This window comes from Myodes glareolus, chromosome 6, assembly GCF_982192425.1.
Source record: "Myodes glareolus chromosome 6, mMyoGla1.1, whole genome shotgun sequence".
Lineage (NCBI taxonomy): Eukaryota > Metazoa > Chordata > Mammalia > Rodentia > Cricetidae > Myodes > Myodes glareolus.
Window position 1 is genome coordinate 92,076,174 of NC_142031.1, and position 21,728 is coordinate 92,097,901.

Here is a 21,728-nt window from a genome sequence, read left to right on the forward strand (position 1 = left end):
ATGTTCCTAGGTGGGAAATGTCTATGTTTATATTCAATATTTAGATATGGATCTGTGAAGGGTTAGCACAAAGTGCTTCTCAGTTATGAATGAAATGTCAATACAAATACCAATGGATTTAAGATGGTTTGATGTGTGAAAGAATTGCTCTAAACAATTGTATTAGCTACAAAGAGTGACTGCCTCACAGTCCGGCATCCCTTTGTTCATTCTGAGCAACAATTGTGATAGATCAGGTTTCCCAACGGAAGTAGTTGACCACCAGTTAACAGTAGAGCAGCAGTCTTTAACTTCAGAGCACGGCATACAATCTGCTTGCTAACTGAATTCTGAAATGGCCGTAGTATATTTTGGAACTAGTGCAGTAAGTAGTTTTTACTAATGTGAGACACTGCTGAACTATAGGCGTGGATTCAACCCTAAATAGCGGGCATTTTTATGAGACAGGCGCAGGATGTGAAGCGTCCCTTCTGGCTGCCTACGGCCAGCACTGCAGTTCCTGCTCAGTGTTGTAGGCTGATCCTTCTCGCTCTCTCACACTCCACATCTCCATCCACTAAGCCTGCTGGCTCGACATTCATACTACATCCAGAATCAGCCAATTATTGTCTCCACTATTGCGCTGGGCTAGGCCAAGTCCTAGTCCATCCACATTACTTTAGTTAGCTTTCTTGGAAGGTTAACTGGCATGACCCTTGTTGACCCAGATTGGTCTGTGGCATCCTTCTGCTCAGACCTGAACAGTGGTTCCCAACCATCCTAAGAAGAAAAGCCAAAGTCTTCTCAGGAGGCTCAAGGTCCTACTGGATGTTATCCACTTTTCCTCCTCCTGATCTCATTTCTCCCCTAATTTCCCATTTATTCTTCCCCTCACTTAATCAGTCCAGGGCGAGCTGGGCTCTTGACTGTTGCTAGAACATTCCTTTCACCTCATGGTTTCACTTGTGCATTTACTGTCCCACTACTTATTCTCTCTTCCCCAACATGAGCAATTTTTCTCCAAAACCTTTGTTTGAATGTTGCCTTTTTAATGGACATTATGCAATTGTCCTATTTAAAGTCATAATCCCCCTTTCTATCCACTGCTAAGTCCTATTCTTACCTTGCTGTATTTTTTTCTTGGTTACTTATAGTTTTTGACATACTCTATAATTTACTTATTTTGTTTGTCCACTATTGGGTTCCTTCAACAGAATGCTAACTCCCTGAGGATGAGACTTTTTATTTGAGTTTATAGATGTTCAGCAAATACATGTTATATAAATATGTGGGTACCAAGGACTGTTTCCTTTTCCTAGAAAAGAAAACAAAGAAACAAAACAAAGGGAAGACAATCCAGATATACACCAAACCCAGCAAATCATACATTTTCCATGGTAGTCTACACACAAACCCAAGGGAGAAATGGGAGAGCAGAGAGGAATGCTCCCAGCCATGTCTTACAGCTTCAGAAGTCATGAAAGACATAAATGACCTTCACATATGGGGCTGCATGGATAGCCACCAACCAGATCCAAGAAATGACCCCTCTAATCCTGATGACGACATTACCCAAATACGACTCAAAAGCAATAGAACCGACCAGAAACTCTGGTCTTCTGGAGAGTGTGTTGACGATTCTTCCTCACCCCTGTGCCTTCCTTCCTTGCTTGGCCTGTTTTTTTCACAGTCTTAAATGTTAATGTGGTTTTTAAATGAGAGGGAAAGCATTAAAGCCTTTCTCTCTCTGGTATCCCAGAGTCCAGGACTGAAGCCTGTTCAGGTTCTGCAGAAGGGAAGGAGGCCAGTATCATGAAGTCACGGGGAGGGTATTCAGCAACTTGGGAACCTTAACTCCTCCTGTGCTCTCAGGAGTGTGGACAAAAATTGAGAAAGAGCTTCCAAAAGAATGCTACTTGTGCATAAATTATGAATTGTGCTGTGAGCTATAATTTAAAAGTGCCCCAATCTGGAGTTCTGCTGAGGAAGATAAAGCCTGGGCTGTGAAAGAAAAATATGCACTAGTATGAGTAGATTAGCACAGCCAACTCAATTAGGTATCAGTGCCTGGAGCTAGGAAAGGAGAAATCTGTAATAAATAACACTAGCACCTTGTTCTAATTTCATCTCTCTGGCTGTGAGAAAACACTCTGACCCAAAACAACTTAGGGAACAACCAATTGATCTCAGCTTACAGGTCAGAATCCATCATCATAGGAAGTCAGGGCAGGAACTGGGGCAGAAACCAAAGAGGAATGTTGCTTTCTGGGTTGCATACAGTCCAGAACCACCTGCCCAGGGAATGGTGTTGCCCACTGTGGGCTGGGCTCCCCTATGTTATTAACAACCCAAACAATCTCCCGCAGACATGCCCATAGGCCAATCTGAACTAGGCGATACCTCTGAGTTTTACTTTCAGGCTTTGCCAAGTTGGCAGTTAAGGTTACCTAGTCATACCTTATGGTTTCTTTGCAGTCCTTAAGAGACTTCCATGTGCTGCTAAAATAGGAGCTTCCTATCCTGCTTTCCTCTTCCTCTCCCTCCTCCTCCTCTTCCTTTCCTCTCAAATCCAACTCACTATGCAGCTGAGAGTGGCCTTGGATTCTCTGCCACCGCAATAGGTTTGTACTGAGGATCAAAACCAGGGTTTTGTGCGTCGGACAAACACTTTACAAACTGAACTCCATCTCCATCCCCTCCCTTTGTCTTTCTTGATCATTTGGTTCCTAATCCCTGGAGGGAGTTGTCGATGAGAGCCCCAATCTGCGTTTGCTCAGAAAATACATAAGGCTTGTTCTTACAAGCGATCTTGGTTAGAAAGTGGGGGCGGACCTAGTAGTTCTCACTTTGGAGAGAAGAAGTCTGAGGTCTACAATGGGCCGGAGAATTCTTTAAGGTCACATGCTCAAAGTCAGGCCCAGTTTTATGGCTCTTGTTTCTGTGTATTGTTTACTCCTTGGTGTGCATAAAATGTATTTTGTTGAGACTTAAAAACAAAAGTCAAACTGACTTTTCCTGAGATCTATTTGCTAGTGTGCTTGATTCTCACAGGCAAGAGGGTAAGCTACTTAAGTCAAAGAGGTCAGAGGGGAATATTGTTCGGTAAGGTGGAAGAGACCGAAAGGACACCTAGAAAGAAAACAGCTCACATGGTCCGAGCAGAATGAATGCATCATAATCATGCAGAATGCATCATAATCACCTCGTTCAAGGTTTCTCTGTGCGCGGAAACCGACAAAACCAGAAATTAGTAAGGTAAATAAAGATAAAATAATGACCAACTCCTCTACTGTGGGAGAGGGCATTTAGATATTGTCTTATCATTATGTGTGTGTGTGTGTGTGTGTGTGTGTGCATGTGTGTTTGTGTTTGTGTATGTTACATGTACCCATATCATCAACTTTTTCACTAGCAGATTAAATAGTTCCACAATAACTAGAGACCAAGCTGAAGCCACAGGTTGTCATAAGATGTGACCTCTGGGGAGGAGCTACCACTTCCCATGATGTCCAACATCTGACAAAGTTAGCCACAACCTCTGACCTGCTTTCCCGTGCCCTCCCTGTGCCTCACTCCTTGTGCCCTCCAATTAGGAAGGAGCAGCTTTCTGAAGCACAGGTCTGCAAGCGCCTTCCCCTGCCAGACTCTTCGCAGCCCACTCAGTCTCTAAAGAGAAAGCCTAGATTCCTTGGGGAGTCACGAGAGACTCTGAAGATGTGGTTCAGGTGACCCTGCAACACCATCAACCTGAAATTCTCTTTCAGAACTCTCTCCTCTGCCCCCAGCACCTGTGGATTTCCGATATTTGTTTGTGTATGTTAGCACCATGGCTCGCTCATATGTCTCCCCGGAACACCTCACCACCTTCGCCGGCCCGCCACAAACCCTGCCATCATCCAGGCTTCAGCCCTGGTCTACCTCTTCTATCCAAATCGTCCTGATTTCCTAAAGTCAAAACCCATCTTCATTCATACTTCTGTTCATGATTCAAAGGAAAGAAAAAGAATGATAGAAAAAAGGGAAGTCTATATGTGCCCCATGTGCTAAGCAGAGAGAGACAGAATGCATGTCCCTGTATCAAGTTGCTGGGAGCCTTCTAGAGGGAGACTGATGTGTGCTTAGTCATAGCTAACGTTTATGGGAGCACATCCTAAGTGTGGATGATGCTTTAACTCGTTCGTCTTTACAACAGCCTGGGAAGGCCCTGGACACACACAGGAGTCAGTGACTTCACCCAAGCTGATAAGGCTGACAGGAAGAGGAGCTACACTCCCAGATCCAAGGCCCTGCCTTCTGTACTGCCATTACCTGGAGTCTCCGGAGGAGACAACAATACCCGTGGGTCAGTAAAGGGTGCAGAGAGAAACCACTCTGGATACAGTTTCAGGGAACAGCCTCTGCTTTATTGCGTGTGGGTAACCACTTGTACAGTGGAAGCCTGGCTCGGACTGGGTAGTGAGGGCTCGCACCACCAGGGTTTTTACGTGGAAGAAGTACAGTAAAGGAGAGGGAAGACTCCTCTGCAGGCCAGCTACCACCTTCTCACGATACTTCAGAATCCAGCGTTCCTGCTTCAGGACCATGGTGGACCATGTTTTTTATTTAGACGCTCAGTGTGCCAAGAAGGCTGGCCACAAGGTTGTGCCTGCTCTTTCTCCTCTACGCCTCCGACCACATCTGCATTCTGACTCAGATGGTCTAAGCTGGCATCATACTGTTTGAAGGCACTCACACGGATTCCATCGGGCAGTGAGCCTATCTATCTACTCTTAGAGCTACCAGCAAGGAAAAACTGAGTGGAAGGCACATGGGCTCGCGTGCGGAGACTGGAAGAAGCTCGAACAACTTAACTGAACTTCAGGGAGCTACTCAGCCAGGCATGGAAGAGGAATGAGGTTATTATAGAGGGAGGAAGGGGCTGCACAAGCCTTGAATGTCATGCCTAAAGAATGCGAGATCATTCCTGTAGGCAACAGGGAGACATGGAAGGTGTAAGAATGATTTCTTTTTTGCATTCATCATTTTTAATAAGCCCCTTGGAGGTCTACTTGAGCCACCCACTTGGAAAAAAATTTGCCCCATTGGACATATTGAGGTGATATAATGGTGGTGTTGGTCTGATCTAAGGGTGGTGTGGAGAAGCACCCGACCATGCTCGGTCCAGGAGATGGAGGGAGCCAGCATCCATCTGGAAACATTTAACAGTTATGGAGAGTCTGAATGGTACTTCCACTATGCTGCAATTCCCAGGGGACAGAGGTCTCTGTGTGGAGCGAGGCCACATCTGCAGTCTTCTGCCTGCCTGGCAATCCTTGGCCACTCGTCACTGACGAACGTGAGATGATCAGAAAAGAGGAAAAGGAGGTTGGCATTTGGAGGGTCCTTTGCAAGGTTGAGGTGGCCTTGATGTGGGCAGTGACCTTTGCACAGATTATAGATCTGGGGGCTTGGTCTCCATGGCTGTACTCACTGTAGCTTTATACCAACAGGCCCGTGAGGGGGCTACCAGAGTCTTTCAATTGGAAGCGCTAGAAGATTCCATGTCGTATAGCTTCATCTCATGCACACATGTACTTTTAAAATGGTGTAAAATGACCTTCAGGCTATGTATGCAAGATGTGCACAACACATGTGAGTCTTGAGTTTGGACTTGGGTCCTATCCTCGGGATATCTCATTTTATAAATGAGTCAAAACTTCAGAACAAAACCCCAGATTCAAATGGCGCTGGTCCCAGGCGTTTCAGCTAAGGAATACTCACACCATAGTAATTACTATTTTAGGTGGGTTATATCCTGAAAAACGGGCAGAAATTAAACATTTTAATCTTATGTTTTGGGAATAATAGTTGCCTCTCTCATTGGAAATGAAAAAGGGGGAAGAAAGTTCCAGGTCTATTAGCAGTTATTTTGTGACCATGAGGAAAACCAGACTTCTGGGAAAGTTAGCAAAAGAAGACATTGGGCAGCCTGGAGTATTTCTGGGCATCCTCAGGTATTACAGAGAAATAAACTGGAAGCTTGGAGCCTGGGCCCAACTCTTTTTGTTTTGCTTTGTTTTTTTCAAGACAGGGTTTCCCTGTCTGGAATTGGCTCTTGTAGACCAGGCTGGCCTTGAACACACAGAGATCCACCTGCCTCTGCCTCCCGAGTGCTGGGACTAAAGACTTGCACCACCACCGCAAGGCCCCCGGGGCCCAACTCTGGATCATCTGTTATAGGAGTTAATAAAACTCCTGATCAGTTCAGTTACTATTGAGGGATTACTTCTATCTCTGTAATTATCAGTCCCTATTCTTGTCAGTGGCTTAAATTAGAGAAGACTAACAACGCCTGTCATAGCACAGAGTTCAGAGTGTTTTCTCAATAAACCATGTAGTGTTTCTCTCTGGGACCCACAAAAAATTCCTTGAAGAGGCAAAATGGGCACTAAAGTGTTTAGAATTCAGAGCAATGGAGCTCATGTGTCCAGTGTCACACAGCACAGGTCTTCATCTTGTTGTGCGGATTGTACCTATGTATGTGTGGGGTGCATGTATGTACAGGCATGTAGAGACCAGAAGACAACCTCAGATGTCATCTTTCAGTCACTGTCCTTGCTCCTTGTTTTCTGAGACATGGCCTGGACCTCATTGCGTAGGGTAGGCAGGGTGACCAGTGACTTCATGGATTCTCATGTCTCTGCCTGCCCAGTGCTGGGATTACAGTTCTGTGCCATGATGCTGGGCTTTGAAAGTGGGTTCTGGGGCTGGGATGGAGTTCTCCCTCCATGCTTGCATATCACTTTACTGAGAAGGCCAACTCCCCAGTTTAGTACACACCGTATTAGTTATATCAGACTTCTCATACTGCCACCGTTGTACAATTCAAACTATGCCATAACTTATTAACTAATTCTTATGAGGGGAAATTTCAACTCTTTTCTTTTTTTTCTGAGACAGGGTGTCTCTGTGTATCCCCGGCTGTCCTGAAACCTGCTTTGTAGACCAGGCTGGCCTCAAACTCACAGAGATCTGCTTGCCTCTGCCTCCCGGGTACTGGGATTAAAGGCGTGCGCCACCACCCAACTAAATTCCCTCTCTTATTGGTGCGCTGTTCACTTTCAAAGTCAAGTGACGTCTATAGCTTCAATCTTTAAGATCATCACCCCAAACACAGTGCCGAGAACATTCCCTTGAGTTTAGGTGACCCAGCTGGTCAAAGTCTATAATCTAGCAAGAAAAGACACCTTAGACCCTTGGAATTCCCCTGGGCCCCAAGAATTGAGACTTTGAGACCTTGACGTGCGGGACTGCTGAATTGCAGACCTCGTGGGGCCCTGTGTAAAAAAATGACAAAACAAGACTAGATGAGAGAAGTGACAGTGGGCACAGCCTCGAGCAGGGCAGGGGCAGGGAGGCAGGGGGCAGTGCCTTCATTTCTGGCCACTTCCCAGGTCCCATTTCCATCAGAGAGAGATCCAGCTGGACTCGGCGCTTGGGCATGACATACATATTTCTGGACACTTTTACTCCAGCTAGTTTTGAGTTCGTTTCTGTTTCTGGCTTGGATTAAAGCCTTTCCTCGTGTTTATTTTGTAGTTAGGTCTCTTTTCCCCGAAGTGATGGCTAGAGGAATAAAAAGGCTTCAGATGAGAAGGATGCACTCCGTTCTCTGCTGGCCTCAGAGCAGGGGCTTCCTAGAGAGGCTGTGTGGAACCCTGAAGCCAGGGTCTGAAAGGAGGCATGGTGAAGGGACACAGTGAGCTCTGGAAATGGGCGACCCCAAATCATTGCTACCAGAACATTGCCATGGAGTTTCCCCGGATCATGATAGTACTGCTCCAGCAAGGGACATTTACAACTTTGAAGACTTTGGTTGTTACAATTTTGGCTAGGTGGAAATACCCCTGTTTTTGGCACCTCATGGCTGGCAGCTAGTTAAGTAGCTAAAACACCCCACAATGACCAAGCCAGCCTCTCACAAATAAAGAGTCAGTATTGTCTAATCTCTGTAACTGGCAGTTTCTCTTAATGTTTATGAAAATGTTGTGTGAGCTGATATTACCAGCCGGGGATTCCCCTTACGTCTCACATATACGTGGATGGATAAGGTGGGAACTCCTTATGGATGCATTCTTTTCTTTAGGGCTGGTTTTCAAAAGAAATTGTGTGTGTGTGTGTGTATGTGTGTGTGTGTGTGTGTGTGTGAAGGGGGTAGCACCTGAAGGGAGATGTCTGTCTTCTGATGCCTTTAGGATCTGGAGTCACAGGCGGTTATGAGCTGTTTGACTCAGGGACTAGGAATTGGACTCAGGTCTTCTGGAAGAATAGTAGGAGCTTTTAATCACTGGGCCATCTCCTCAGTCTGCGGATCAATCTTGATCACTGAGAAAATCCCGCAGCAGAGGTACCCATCCGTGGTCATCAGGTTGGATCAAACAGCTCATGTATGTATTGATGGCAGACACGTACATGCCTTTGCCACTCATCTTTGTGGTGATTTTTTACATTTCAGAAACCCCAAAAGGGAAAACCTTTTTTGGTATGTGTTTGAAACGATCATTTTGTACCTCATTAAGAACCTACCATATGGCAATGCTTACCACATCCACAAAGGCGTCCACCAATAGTGACTTCTAGGGAAACTGCAAATAGCAATTACATTCCTGAAGTGGTAGTTTAGATCTTACATTGCCAGTGCGGGGAAGATACGCTGGTTGGCAGGCATGCACCAAGGAGCTCTACAGAACTCCTCCCAAGAGCCATTCAAAATCTGGGGAAGGAAATAAGACCCTCTAAAATGAGGTGGGTCAAGAGGGTATGTCGTGGTTACCCCGGAAACCAAGAAAGGCTTAGAAAGAATCGCATGCAGCTCTTAAACATGAACTTCTCCCATCAGTGATGGCTTTAGCTAATGCGTTTGACACCGCATTAGCTCTGCCTCCTATTTGTGAATTCTCTCTTGGACTTTTGCGGTTAGTGACTGCCAAGGGCTATCGACTGTGAATTGAGCGCTGAGTATCTGTTTCGATTCAACTGGGATCCCCAGAGCCTTCACTGGCGTGAACACTCTGTGCTTTCTCATGTGGCCCTAGTTCTGAGGCGCAGAAAAACATGTCCAGTTCTGGGTCGGCCTTCCAGCTGAGGTGGGAATAGGAGGGTGTGTTTGTGTGACCCATGCTTTCCCGACTGCCTCTTGCTAAAGAATGGGTTCGTCTCAGATGACAGGGCTTCCTTCAGCTCTCCCAGGGCAGAGTCAAGACACATTCTTGAATCCCATTGAGGAGAGGCTTGTGGAAACTGGAGGGTGTGGAGGAGTGACTGTGGCTGACCAATTAAGGGTGGTGGAGGATTAAACTCTGGAAATTGCCAGGGACAAACAGAAAGAGCTCGTTTAGAAGCAAGATACTAAATTCTGTAAGGGAAACCACCCAGCCTCAGACCAGACCGTGTTCAGCCCTTAAAGAGCTCGTATCCTCACCCACACGCCTCTCCTGATAATTTCTGTTTTGTCACACGAGTTTTGTCCCTTTATTCCTCTTCATGGAATGATTTATTTATTCATGTGTTTATTTTTATTATTTTTTTTTATTGAGATAGGGCCGTAGCTCTCACCCTTCCTAACGCTGTGACCTTTAATACGGTTCCTCGTGTTGTGCTGACCCCCCAGCCATAAAACTACTTTTGTTGCTACTTCATAACTGTAATTTTTCTATTGTTGTGATTAGTAATGTAAATATCTGATATGCATGATATTTGATATGCAAACCCTGTAAAGGTGTCATTCACCTCCCAAAGGGATTGTGACCCACAGACTGATAATGTCTTACTTTGTTGCCCAGGACAGCCTCAAGCTCTGGACCGAACTAATCCTGCTGCATCAGCTTCCTTGACTATCTAGAACTGGGTCTGGTTTTTCACAGAGAGTTCTAGAAGTTTAAGGACAACTGTCCTTTCAGAGCTCACTCGGTGCTATCCGCCACACTCACTGGGACTGACTTCTCATGGTAATATTCTAAAGAAAATACTCGCTTGCTTTCCAGGGAATTGAAATGTAGAGAATGCGATTAACTTGTTCAAGGTTATTGAGGATTGTGCGACTATCCCAGAACTTGAATGTCAGAGCCCAAACCCTGCAGGCCTTCAGAGGCTCATGTCCCATGACTCACGACAAGATCCCCACTTCCCTTTCACACGACTCACGTGTCGGACGCGTGTAAAATACTTGCTTGACAATAGTTAAATTTCAGGCTGCAAAGCATACGTGCTGAATAATAAAACTTGTCATAATTAGAAAGAATCATACTGGGGTCTGAACTCAGTGTTCTCTTCCTCACAAGGGCTAAAATGACACCCAGGCATCATTTTTAAATCCAACCAGGCTCATCACCCCTACATAAAGAGACACTTGAGTATACCACAGTTGACTATGATGGGATGTCAAAAGGAGAAACTCTCGGACTCAGGATTCCGTGACAGCATCTGACTGTTCTCATGTCCCAAGGTGGTCTCATACTGTTGCCTAAAGTGGGGTGGGAGGGAGGAGTTGCATGCTCCCTTCATGCGTCTAGGAGGGGCTGGAGGGGAGCAAAATACCAAAACAGTTTCCTACAGAAATTCTTGCCTCCAGTCTCTGAGTGCTTCTCTTGGCTTCCCTGTCCTTTGGCATGGCCCAGACTGTGGGGACAGCGGTGGAGGGAACAAGCTTGGGCTTGGGTTCCAGTGTCTGTGTCTCTTTGGAAACCCAGCTTAGGTTCCCAGGGACATCACTGGGAAGTAGTTGTCCTTCAGGCTCGGGACACAACAAACTTGATTTTGACTTATGATCGACTTGTCTATCCACACAGGGAAGAAAGCGCAACCACCAAGACTCCCTGTGAGCTGGACACCATGGCACCTGGCACATGCCTACAATCTCAGCATTCAGGAGGCAGAAGCAGAAGGACCATCGCCAGTCTATGGCCAGCTTGGTCTACACAGCAAGTTCCAGGCCAGTTAAAAGGGCACAGTAAGACACTGTGTCAAAAACCAGCCCACCATGCTGACAAACAAACAAAAACAAAATTAAAAGCCAAGCAAACAGACTCCCTCTGTGAGACAGTGTTCTTGGGGTGGGCGGGTCACTGGATGCTACGGAATCAGGAACATGGAAGGCAGAAGAAACCGTCCAGAAAGCATCAGCCTTTCAGGGACTGAGGGGAAACTGCAAATCCCAAGCCAGGGCACCTACAACTGTAGGTTGTAGGTAAGAGATCCCCAGTAAAATGAGGGCATCTTTAAAAAACCCATAGCTGTCTTTTGGGACCTAAAACAGTTGTTAACTCCTTCATAGTTTGGGGAATCTGGACACCAGCCTGTAACAGTACCAGACTAGCAACTGCAAATGGCTGTTACTGGCCAATGGGGAAAGAATAAGCATAACACAGCGAAAGTGAGGATTTGGTTAGCGACCACATGGATGTGGGGTGGAGTGTATACACTTGCAATGCCAATTTTCAATGTTGCCAAGAATTGTAAACATGCCGATGAGCCCCATATGATTAAGTTAAAACTTGACCAAGGTGATTGATAACCTCTGGGGCACAGCTTGAAATACTAAAGGACTCAATCAGATTTTATTGAGAGCAGAGGCAAGAGCTATTCCAAGCGTGAGCTCACAGTGTGGGGTATCTGTGGAATATTGAAGGGTATTAGGAGGGCACCTTATCTCTGCTTATTTACAATGCATCCATGATTTCTCCTGTCCTCACTCAGCTCCCACACCTCCCTGGCCTACCAAACTTGAAGCCACCCACTCAGGACCCACTCAGGACCCACCCAAGACCCGCTCAGTCATGCTGCCATGACTCCTATACCCATCTGGCAGTTTGAAATGCTCTCCTCCAGAGATTTTTATGGCACTTCCCATATTCTCATGAATAGGTGTGCAATGAAAATCATTTTCCCATCTCACTGCTCCCACATCCCCCAACCTCCTTTTGTTTTATGCAGCACACACACACACACTTTCTAGTTAGTGCCCCAACACTGGCAACTCCTGAAAAATGGAAGCTCCTTTGTTCACTCTTCTTCCCCAGTTCTGAGAACTGGGGGTGCACACTGGAGGCAACTCAGTAAATAGTAGTGATTGCTGTTGTCGAACATTGTTATCTCAGCTTTCCTGAGTGGCTCGTTCCTGTTCGAATACACATTTCCTCAGAGTATTGCACAAGCAGGGCTGGTCTGGGCAAGCCAGCTTGCACCTTTATGTCTTAAGCATGTTTTCTCTGTCTGAGACACAAAGAACCCTGATCCCCTGGAAGTTGTACATACTTCCTCAAGGAATAGAGCCCACCTTTTAGAAAACTGAGAAGGAGTAGGAGGAGGAACCAGGGTTTCTTCTTGTGACAGCCTGAATGGTGGTTTTCCCACCAAGTTCTGTTGCATAGCTACATGAAACTTTAGCTTTCTTCCAACCAACAGAAAGAATCTGCGATATCATTCCTGAAGTTTTGCCAATGTAAAGAGTGGTTTTCTTTAGTCTGTGCTCTAAGGAGCAGTGATTTCTTCCTTCTATAACAAACTGCTAACTTCACCACAGTAAAGATAAAGGAAATCTTTTGGAGACACAGGCTATGCAGAAGGCTTCCATGTCTCCACTCCGGGCCCTGGAAAGCGATTCTTAAATCGGGAAATTTTTCAAGAACACTCACAACTCAACACACCAATCTCTTCCTGTGATTCTCTTTCCCCTTTCTTTATTATTATGATGGAGAGGACTCAACTGCAACATGGACAGCCGTTCTCGAAGTGTGGCTTAAAATTTAGGTGTTCAGCATAGCAAAGACTGTTCTGAAAGTGATTTAAACAGTAACCACAACAAACCAGACCCCATGTGCTAAGAATGCAAGCCTGGCATTAGATGCTTTGGATTCGAGTCTGAGATCGTATTATCTAGGATTTCAAACTTCAAGGACTTCTCAGCCTTAGTGTATTTATCTGTGTAAGGAGATGGCATCAGCCCTTGTCTGCTTATTGTAAGGGTTACATGAGTTAATGGGTGAAAGCGTGTTAATACCATTGGGGTTTTGCTGTCATTGTTTTTTATTTGTTTGTTTATATGGGTTTTGCTTTTCCAGACAGGGTTTCTCTGTGCAACAGTTCTGGCTGTCCTGGAACTCCCTTTGTAGACCAGGCTGGACTTGAACTCAGAGATCCGGCTGCCTCTGCCTCCTAAGTGTTATCACTGGGTGATGAGTGGTTGTTCTGTCCATACCGCCATCTTCACTATTACCACATCTACAAAATATGGCCACTAAGATATTAGTTGAATCTCTCAGTAGGACACTTCCTGGAACAAGTTATGGCTTGATTCTTGTGTATTTTTGTGAAGGAGACTGGCGTGGTCTGAATGTTAGCATCTCTCAAAGCTCACATATAATCCCAGTCCCAAAGGCAGTAGTTTTAGGAGTTGGGGCCTTTGGGGACCACTAGAGACCTTATGAATAGGAGGAAAACCATCATCAGAAGGCACCAGAGGCTGGAATGATGATGCTGTAGGCAAGCGTAGAGCCAGGTAAGCTTGAGGACACAAGTTCAAATCCCTAACCCCCACAGAAAATACTGGGTGTGGTCACACACATGCCTATTACTTCAGTGCTATGGGAGGTAAAGACAAGAACGTCCCTGGGGCTTGCTGTCTGCTAGCCTAGTTCCAGTGTCAGCGAGAAACCCTGTCTCAAGAGAATGAAGTGGTGAATGATTGAAAATGATACCCAACTCTTCCTTTGCTCTCCTCTGTATGCACACACAATGAGAGCATGCCGTGGATGAAGCAGAAAGTTGGCTCTCACTAGACATGACCTCCATGGGTGCCTCGATCTTGGACATCTCAGCCTCCAGAACTCCAAATAAAATGTTCTGTTTGTAGGCCACTCAGTCTGTGGCATTTCTTACAGCAGCCACCATGGACTAAGATAGAGACAGAAGGACTCATGGCTGCCATTTGACTAAGTACTTGGAGGGTCCCAGCACAAGGCTCTGGATATATGTGTCTTCCAAAATTCACAGTTGGAAATACTAGCACTCGATGTGATGGGATTTCTCAGTGAGACCTTGAGAAGTAAGCCATGAAAGGGAGCCATCATGAATGGCATCCGTGTCTTATTATACAGACTATAGAGAAAATTCCCCTCTCTGCCATGGGTGATTCAATGAAAAGATGGCCGCTTATAAAACCCAAAGTCACATCTGTATCATACTCCAGCCTTTGAGCACTTTGATCATGGCTTTTTATTCTCCAGAACTGAGGGAAACTGATGTTTGCTGTTAGTCTACAGTGTTTTGTTATAATACCGCCAATTGACTCGAATGCCTACAAAGGAAGCAATTCCATATTTTTTTTATCCTCTGTTGGGGTTTGTAAGGATCCTCCACTGATTCTCTTAAAAGCTTTCTAGAAGGTTGTGTAACCTGATGAGTCAAATGGCCAAGAAACAACTCCTGACAATTCTTTAGAAGAACTGGAAAAAACCTCAAATGAAAAAAAATATGAACTAGAAATGGAGCTAATTTTATTCTTATATAAATTCTAAGACCAGAACAAAATACGACTATAAAAACTTCCTCAATCGGAATCCAAAGCACGTGAACCTTTCTGTGTTGCATGTTTCCGGCTGCAGACTTGACTCAGGACAGAGTTTGGACATCCCTCGCTTCCATCCCTCTTTGTTCCCTGACGCTCAGCAGTGGACTTATACCTCGTCACATCTGTTCTATGTGGAACATTGCCATTTTCAGGTTGCCATGTGACATAATTTTTATGGATGGTTCCATCAAGCATAATATGGTGCCTGTTTTGGATACTTTCCAGGAAGCCCAAATGTTTCTACTCATCCCTAAGGACCTCGGGAAGGCTTACGAAAAAGCTTCTCGCTGATTAATAACAAATTCTACAGCCAGTATCCACAACTGTTTGTGTTATGGATGAGGTAACCATGGAAAACACAATAAACAAAACAAAAATAGCCCTTGCTCCGTGGTGAGCACGTGACCATGGACATGCTGCCGTGGGAGATTTTCTTTCCTTCAGCTTCTCTCCTTGTGGTCTGCAAAACAGGAGCTCACCCGGGTGATTTCAGGCTGACGTGTGAGTGTGTGTGTGTGTGTGTGTGTGTGTGTGTGTGTGTTTGAGTGATTTCTGGTGTCTCTTGTGATTGTCTGATTCCTCTCTTGCTGCATTTTCTGTAAGAATGGAATCTGTGTGCTATTGCCCAAGTGCTTCCCATACTTCTATAAAGCAGCATGTCCTTGTCTAGCTTCTCCCTCTCCTGTCCTCCTGATGTTTGGAGGCTCAAGAATTTCCCTGTCTTCAGGCCACCACAAAACAAACAAACAAACAACAAAAAAACCCCTCCAAAACCACATCTTGAAGCAGAGACAGAGAGCTTTCTCAGTCACCGAAAGTTGCCTCTTTGGCTTGTCCTTAGCTGAGTGAGGAACAAGTTCAGACACTCTGAGTGGCAGCTGATTTCTAAGACCTGCAAGAACAGCACAGAAACCCACAAGTCTTTTGCTAACCCCGCACAAAGAGTTAATGTTTAAGAGTTTGAAGACAATCACAAATGATGGGCTCCATTGAAGCTCTGGTTTCTTGTTTAAGTCATCACTTCAATGATAATATTTGCTAACATTTGGGTGCTGACAGGGTGACATCGGGTGCTTCAGGCTCTGATTGAGGGCTCCTTGCCACAGCTGTATGAGGTACGGATTAATTCATGGATGAGAACACTGGAACCCCACGGTTTATCAAAGTTTGAAGGGTCAGAGCCTATTGACTGAACAGTCTCCATAGCGCCTCATAGCATTGTGAGACCATTTGGCCTCAGCCTTGGTCTCTCATGGCATCTTTAAACTCTGACATCTAACATTATCTTCACACTAAGACATGCAAATAGTCACGTGCTTATGCCAGGGAATGGGAAAAAATTGACCACACAGGTTTACGACTTGGACCATCCTGTCCTAAGTATACTGTGGATGAACACACACACAGACACATATACACAGACACACATACACACACACTTCCTTTAGTTATCTTGTGAAGAACAGTTGAATTTCAGTTTCATATGTTATTGTCTTAGTAAGGTTCCTATTGCTGTGATAAAACACCATGACCAAAAGCAAAGTGTGGAGAAAGCTGGTAATTCAAGTCACACTCCATCACTGAAGGAGGTCAGGCAGGAGCTGAAGCAGAGGCCATGAAGGCATGCCTCTTATTGCCTTGCTCCTCATAGCTTGACCAGCCTGCTGCTTTACATCATCCAGCACCAATTGCCTGGGGTGCCCCCCCCCACACAGTGGGCTTGCTCCTCCCACTTCAATCGCCAACCAAGAAAATATCCCACAGTTTTGCTCATAAACTAATCTGGTGGGGGCATTTTCCCAACTGAAATTTCTTCCTCCCAATTAACTCTAACTTGGGTCAAGTTGATAGAGCACACACACAATTTTTACTTAGTCATTTAACTACAAATATTTCAAATACAGTTTCTGTAAGTCTTTTTTAATACGTCTTATTTTAATGTATACGGAGTCTGCACAATGAAACAGACCATCTTATCTCCCTTTTCTGTGTTATAGTTCGTATAAGGAAATGGAGACCTCTATTTGTTAGGTCTCCAGGGTCATTAGATGGCCTTCTACTGGCAGACCTGTGCTGCGGGACAATGGTCTTGTACCCTGTAAAAATTTGTCAGTTGTATAAAGTGTATTTGTCAGCTGTATTGGTAAGGTCTGATTGGCCAGTAGCCAGGCAGGAAGTATAGGTGGGTCGACCAGAACAGGAGAATTCTGGGAAGAGAAAAGGCTCAGTCTGCAGTCGTCACCCAGATGCAGAGGAAACAAGATGAGAATGCCTTTCTGACAAAAGGTACCAAGCCACATGGCTAACACAGACAAGACCCATTTACATTATGGGTTAATGTAAATTATAAGAGTTAATAAGAAGCCTGAGTGAATAGGCCAACCAGTTCATAATTAATGTTGACCTTTGTGTGTTTCTTTGGGACTGAAGGACTGCAGGACCTGGTGGGACAGAAATCTCTATCAACAGAACACTGTATTCTACCCAGCACCCACTGCTCTAACACTGGACTCACTTTCGGAGATAGTTTGGGGAGGAGATGCTATGTGGGTATACACCAAGAGGACATTCCTGGAGAATATCAATCAATAACTCTTCCCACTAGAATTTTTCTCTGACTGTATAGAAAAATACCATCCTATAGAAAACACTCATCTTCAAACCCCTATTGTAGCTGCCAATCAATAATATTCATGCTGGCCCTGGGAAGGAGGAGATACTTGCACTGCCATTTCTATTTTTCAAAAGGGGGAACAAAAGTCAAGCAGTGTACCACGTCTTTCCCGAGGGAGCACAGTGCTCAGGCAGGGCTGCTAGGGTTATTCAAGACTCCTGGTTTGGCACAGTGGGTCAGACCACACAGCTTTCCTGAGTTCCGCGTGTCTTACAGGAATTACAGTGGAGAACGGCACAAGCGCTACTGTTCTCGTGGCACTATCCAAACCATCCGCTGTAGTTTCCCTGAAAGAACCTATTCTCCCTGCGATTGGTAACTTGCTGGGAAGATAATTAGATCTGCTGAAGGACAGCCACAAACACAATTTCAGCAGAGATGCGGAGCGGGGGTTCTCAGCGTTCCTCAGGTATTTCCTTTTCAGCCTTTCCCATTGCAAGGAAGGTAGAAAGTATATTTAAATGAAGTTGAGCCTGGTAAGTTAGCATATTGCAATAGAAATGCATTCTTTGTAGTCTTAAAAAGTCCTGGTCTAATGATTGTTTTTTGAAAAAAGAAGATATTTTAATTTAATAAGTAAAAGAAGAACCTTGCAGCTTTTTACTAGTGGGCACACACACACACACACACACACACACACACACACACACACATCCCCCCCCACACACACACACACATTCAGCAAAGAAAAAAACAATCCAAACAAACAGTGTTTGATCCTTCTTTGCTTTAGGGCATTCCATCCTTCAAGAGACCAGGGAAAAACAACCTCATAACTTTACCACCAAAACGTCCAAATTTATTGAAACCCAACGTAATGGTAAATATTGTTTTCTTAGCAGAAACACATTTTTTTTTCTTTCTTAAACAACCACCGTGGCCAAGCATGCCTGGTTTTGTTTTTATAATAAACTCCAAGAAAAGTCTTGAATTCCACTCTTGCTTTGGGGCTGGTTAGAAATGCTGTGCCTTGCTTGGAGCAAAGGTTCCTGTCTAATTGTTCAGTCGGATCCCCTGTTTAACCTGCTCTTTGGGCGTTTGTTTCATGTTTGTACTGGTTCCACACAACCGTACTTAAAAGAGACTGCACATCCTTTCTTCTTATGCAAAGCAGAGCTACCATGGCAAGGCTAACAATGCCAACCCCTTCTCAGGCTTATCAATGAGAGAAGCATTCAGCCTAAGAAAACCCTGCTATTGTAAACAGTCAAAGATTGCTCTTCTAGCCACATTCCAGGAGACCTGCCTCAATGGAGAGTCGGCCTTCTTTTCGCAACACTGTGCCCATTCCTCACACGGCTTTTCATACTTTAAGGAGCTGCTATAGTGTTACTATATTCCTTATGGGAAACAAGCAGAGTCAAAAAAAGGGAGAAAAAAAGTAAGTCACTTAAAGTTTCCACACAAATATCACATTTTTAACTTACTTTAACCATAATTAAGTTGCTTTCGTGACACAGAAAAAAACCTTGTTCTAACATTAATACCTTAGCATTGTTTATTTATAACACACACAATATGGTGATTACAGCTAACTAGCATCTACTTCTATTACAATCCTCTTTAAATTGAAATTTACCAGCTGGTTTTGGCATTTATTCTTGTTTATCAATGAAAAGTACTTTTTAATGTTTTTATAACAACGAATAGAAAGCAGCCATATGTATACCATTAGCCCTCGCCAGACATACCTTGTTTGAAGAAAGCAGTGACCTTTTTTCCCTACGCTTTCCACCACAAAGAAGGGTTATCCTTTTTTCTTTAAGATTTTCTGCCTTACAAATCCCATCCAAATTATTCTAAAGAAGAAGCAAGAGGAGGTCCGGGAACCTTTCTCTTCTTAGACGAGCAAAGCAAACATTCTCATCTACCTCTCAGCCCTTTGGAAGGCACATTTTGTCACACACACACACACACACACACACACACACACACACACACGCCTCTCACATTGGGTTTAGTGCTGAATTAGGCGGTCCTCTTTCAAATTCCACTCCCACTGGCTGTTTTGAGCAAAGGATTTCTAAATAGTCTTTTCTTACCCAAAGCACACATCCAGTAAGCAAATTCTACAATTAGATATTCTGAGACGCAGAAGTGGAGGAGTCAGATTGAAATTTTTATTTCTTTTTAAAATATGAGTTTAAAACTCTCCAAGCAGGGGCAGTTGTTTTTTCTCTCCTCTCCTCTTCTCTCTCTCTCTCTCTCTCTCTCTCTCTCTCTCTCTCTCTCTCTCTCTCAGCACTAATGAATGTAGCTGAATTGAGTTGTTTGAAGACAGAAAACTGCAACCACCGCCAAGCTTATTCTACTGGCCTCTCCCTTTTGCACAGAGAACACACATTTCCTTGCTGTGGAAACTACTGTTTGCTTTGCTTTGTTTTCATCCTTGCTGCTTAGGGCAAGCTCCATGAAATAATTGAAGTGTAGGCTGCTGGTAACAGGACACACGATAATAATAGCGGGATGTGAACTCCGGCTCATGTTTCACAGAACATAAAACCAAACCCAAGCAACCCCCCCCCCAAAAAAAAAACCCAAAACCCTCTTCTTGGATCTCTTGGATATCTCATATCATTGAGGGAAACTGCCCATCTTAGTGACTTGGACATTAGTGAGATCAACTGAGCTAAAGGAATTTGGAGCCAAAACATACATAAGCATATCTCAGCATTAAAAAAAATAATCCGACCAAAAAGTAAAGCGCGAGCCCACCCGGCCGTGTTCAAGGCTGCACTGTCAGTGTGATGTGACATCCTTTCTTCCAGCTGGGCAGAGGGCAGCAAAGAACCATTCCTCCTCCTGCTGGGGAGTGTGCACTCAGGCAGCTGGAGAGGAGAACTTTCTCCCATTCTTGGCATTCCCCTGTCCTCATCTGCCGGCATGGGTGGAGGCACCCTCTACTTATGACTCCTGCTGTCATGCCAACTGGACTTCCTTTTTTTCCTTCCCATTTGTGCCCTGAAATTATTTTCCAATCTTGTTTCTTCTCTCAACAAATCCTGGTGCCAGGTCCATGGTAGGATAACAGGAGATGCTTCCTCTCGGAAGGTGGGCGGTCCTGCTGCTCCTGATGGGGGGTTCATCTGAAGCGTAACTAAATGGAGCTAATAAAAATACTGGAGTGCGGACTTTCTGGCACTTTCCCCTGGGAGTGGTGCTTATCATTTGTACGTAACAAGTTCCTTGATACTTAGAAGTGTAAAAATGTATATAGCGTGTAACATGTTCTTAATACTTGGAAGACTCTTCAAGGGCCAATAATGTCAGCTCAGCTTCAGTTTACAGATAAGGGACCTCAGGCTCAGAAAGTGTGAGCAGTTTCCAAGGTGATTCATACACTGGAACAAGATCTTGTAGTTACTATTTAAGGCTTCCCGAGTCTCAATCAATGAATGGGACTGTTTGATTGCTTACAACTGCCCTTTTCACTACTTTTAAATTTAAATTGTTATGGTGAATAAAGGACAAGTAAAAGATAAATGCGCGGGAAAATATGCAAAGAGCTTCTCAGAGATAAAGGAAATTGAAAAATCATGATGTGTGCATTGAGAGAATTTTGGGAAATGGAAGTGATGGTTACCCAGTGCTCCAGATACGAATGGCGCTACCAAATTGTGACCAGAAAACAACGAAAATTTTGTAATAGCAAAATTTAAGTAATATAACTTTACTGAATTAAAAATAACAAAAGGGAGTAACTCCTTTAAAGAGTAATGAAATGTTTGATTTTAATAATACTGACCAAAAAAAAAAAAAAAAAGAGGAATCTAGACTTCATGTTGTGGCCTTGTCGGACTGCTGATGGCAGGTCAAAGTGGCTACTCTGGACAGAAATTCAAAACCACACGACTGAATACATGCACCCTAACCACCCACCATGCACTCTGGTGCATCATGTGGTGAGCTCAGGAACACACGGAGAACTCAGGGAGCAAATGTGAGAGACGCACAGGATGAGAGGCGAAACACCCAAAGACAAGGCCTAGAGCTCGCCTTGCACCTTCGTCCCACAATCTTCCCTGCGGGACTTTTGTGGCTTTCACGCTTTCTCTTCCTGGCTTGCGCAGATGTCAGCTAAGTGAGGCCAGTCCTAGCTGTCCTGTTGAAAGTGCCACCCAACCCACTCCGAACATTTCCTTTTCCTCTTCTCTGGTTTATTTTTCTTTTACAGTATTTATTGACTTCACTAATATTTCCACTTGATTTTGTTTGTGAGGAACACAACACTAGCAGGATAAATATAGACCCGGAATGAAAGAGACTTTATCTGTTTTATTCACATACGCATTCTTGGCTCTTGAATTCAACACATCCTAGGCATACAGCAAATACGAACTAAATGCATGATTGGAAAAACAAATGGCTACTTATCGTGAGGAGAGTGAAGTCTCAGAATCCGTGGAATAAATATCATCCAAGAAAAATTCTCAAGCCTCATGTAAACCAGCAGTGCTGGGAACGGAGTCC

At 44.5% G+C, this 21,728-nt stretch overlaps 1 protein-coding gene across 2 annotated transcripts in view; it reads right to left on the reverse strand.

Annotated features, from left to right (window-relative positions):
* Vit (vitrin) overlaps window positions 1-19,165 on the reverse strand; it is a 123,146-nt gene extending 103,981 nt beyond the window's left edge. For both annotated transcript variants that reach the window (XM_087907347.1, XM_087907346.1), the window contains exon 1: window positions 18,950-19,165. The gene's annotated coding sequence lies outside the window, so the exon portion shown is untranslated. The remainder of the gene's footprint in view (window positions 1-18,949) is intronic.
* Window positions 19,166-21,728: the final 2,563 nt, after the last annotated feature.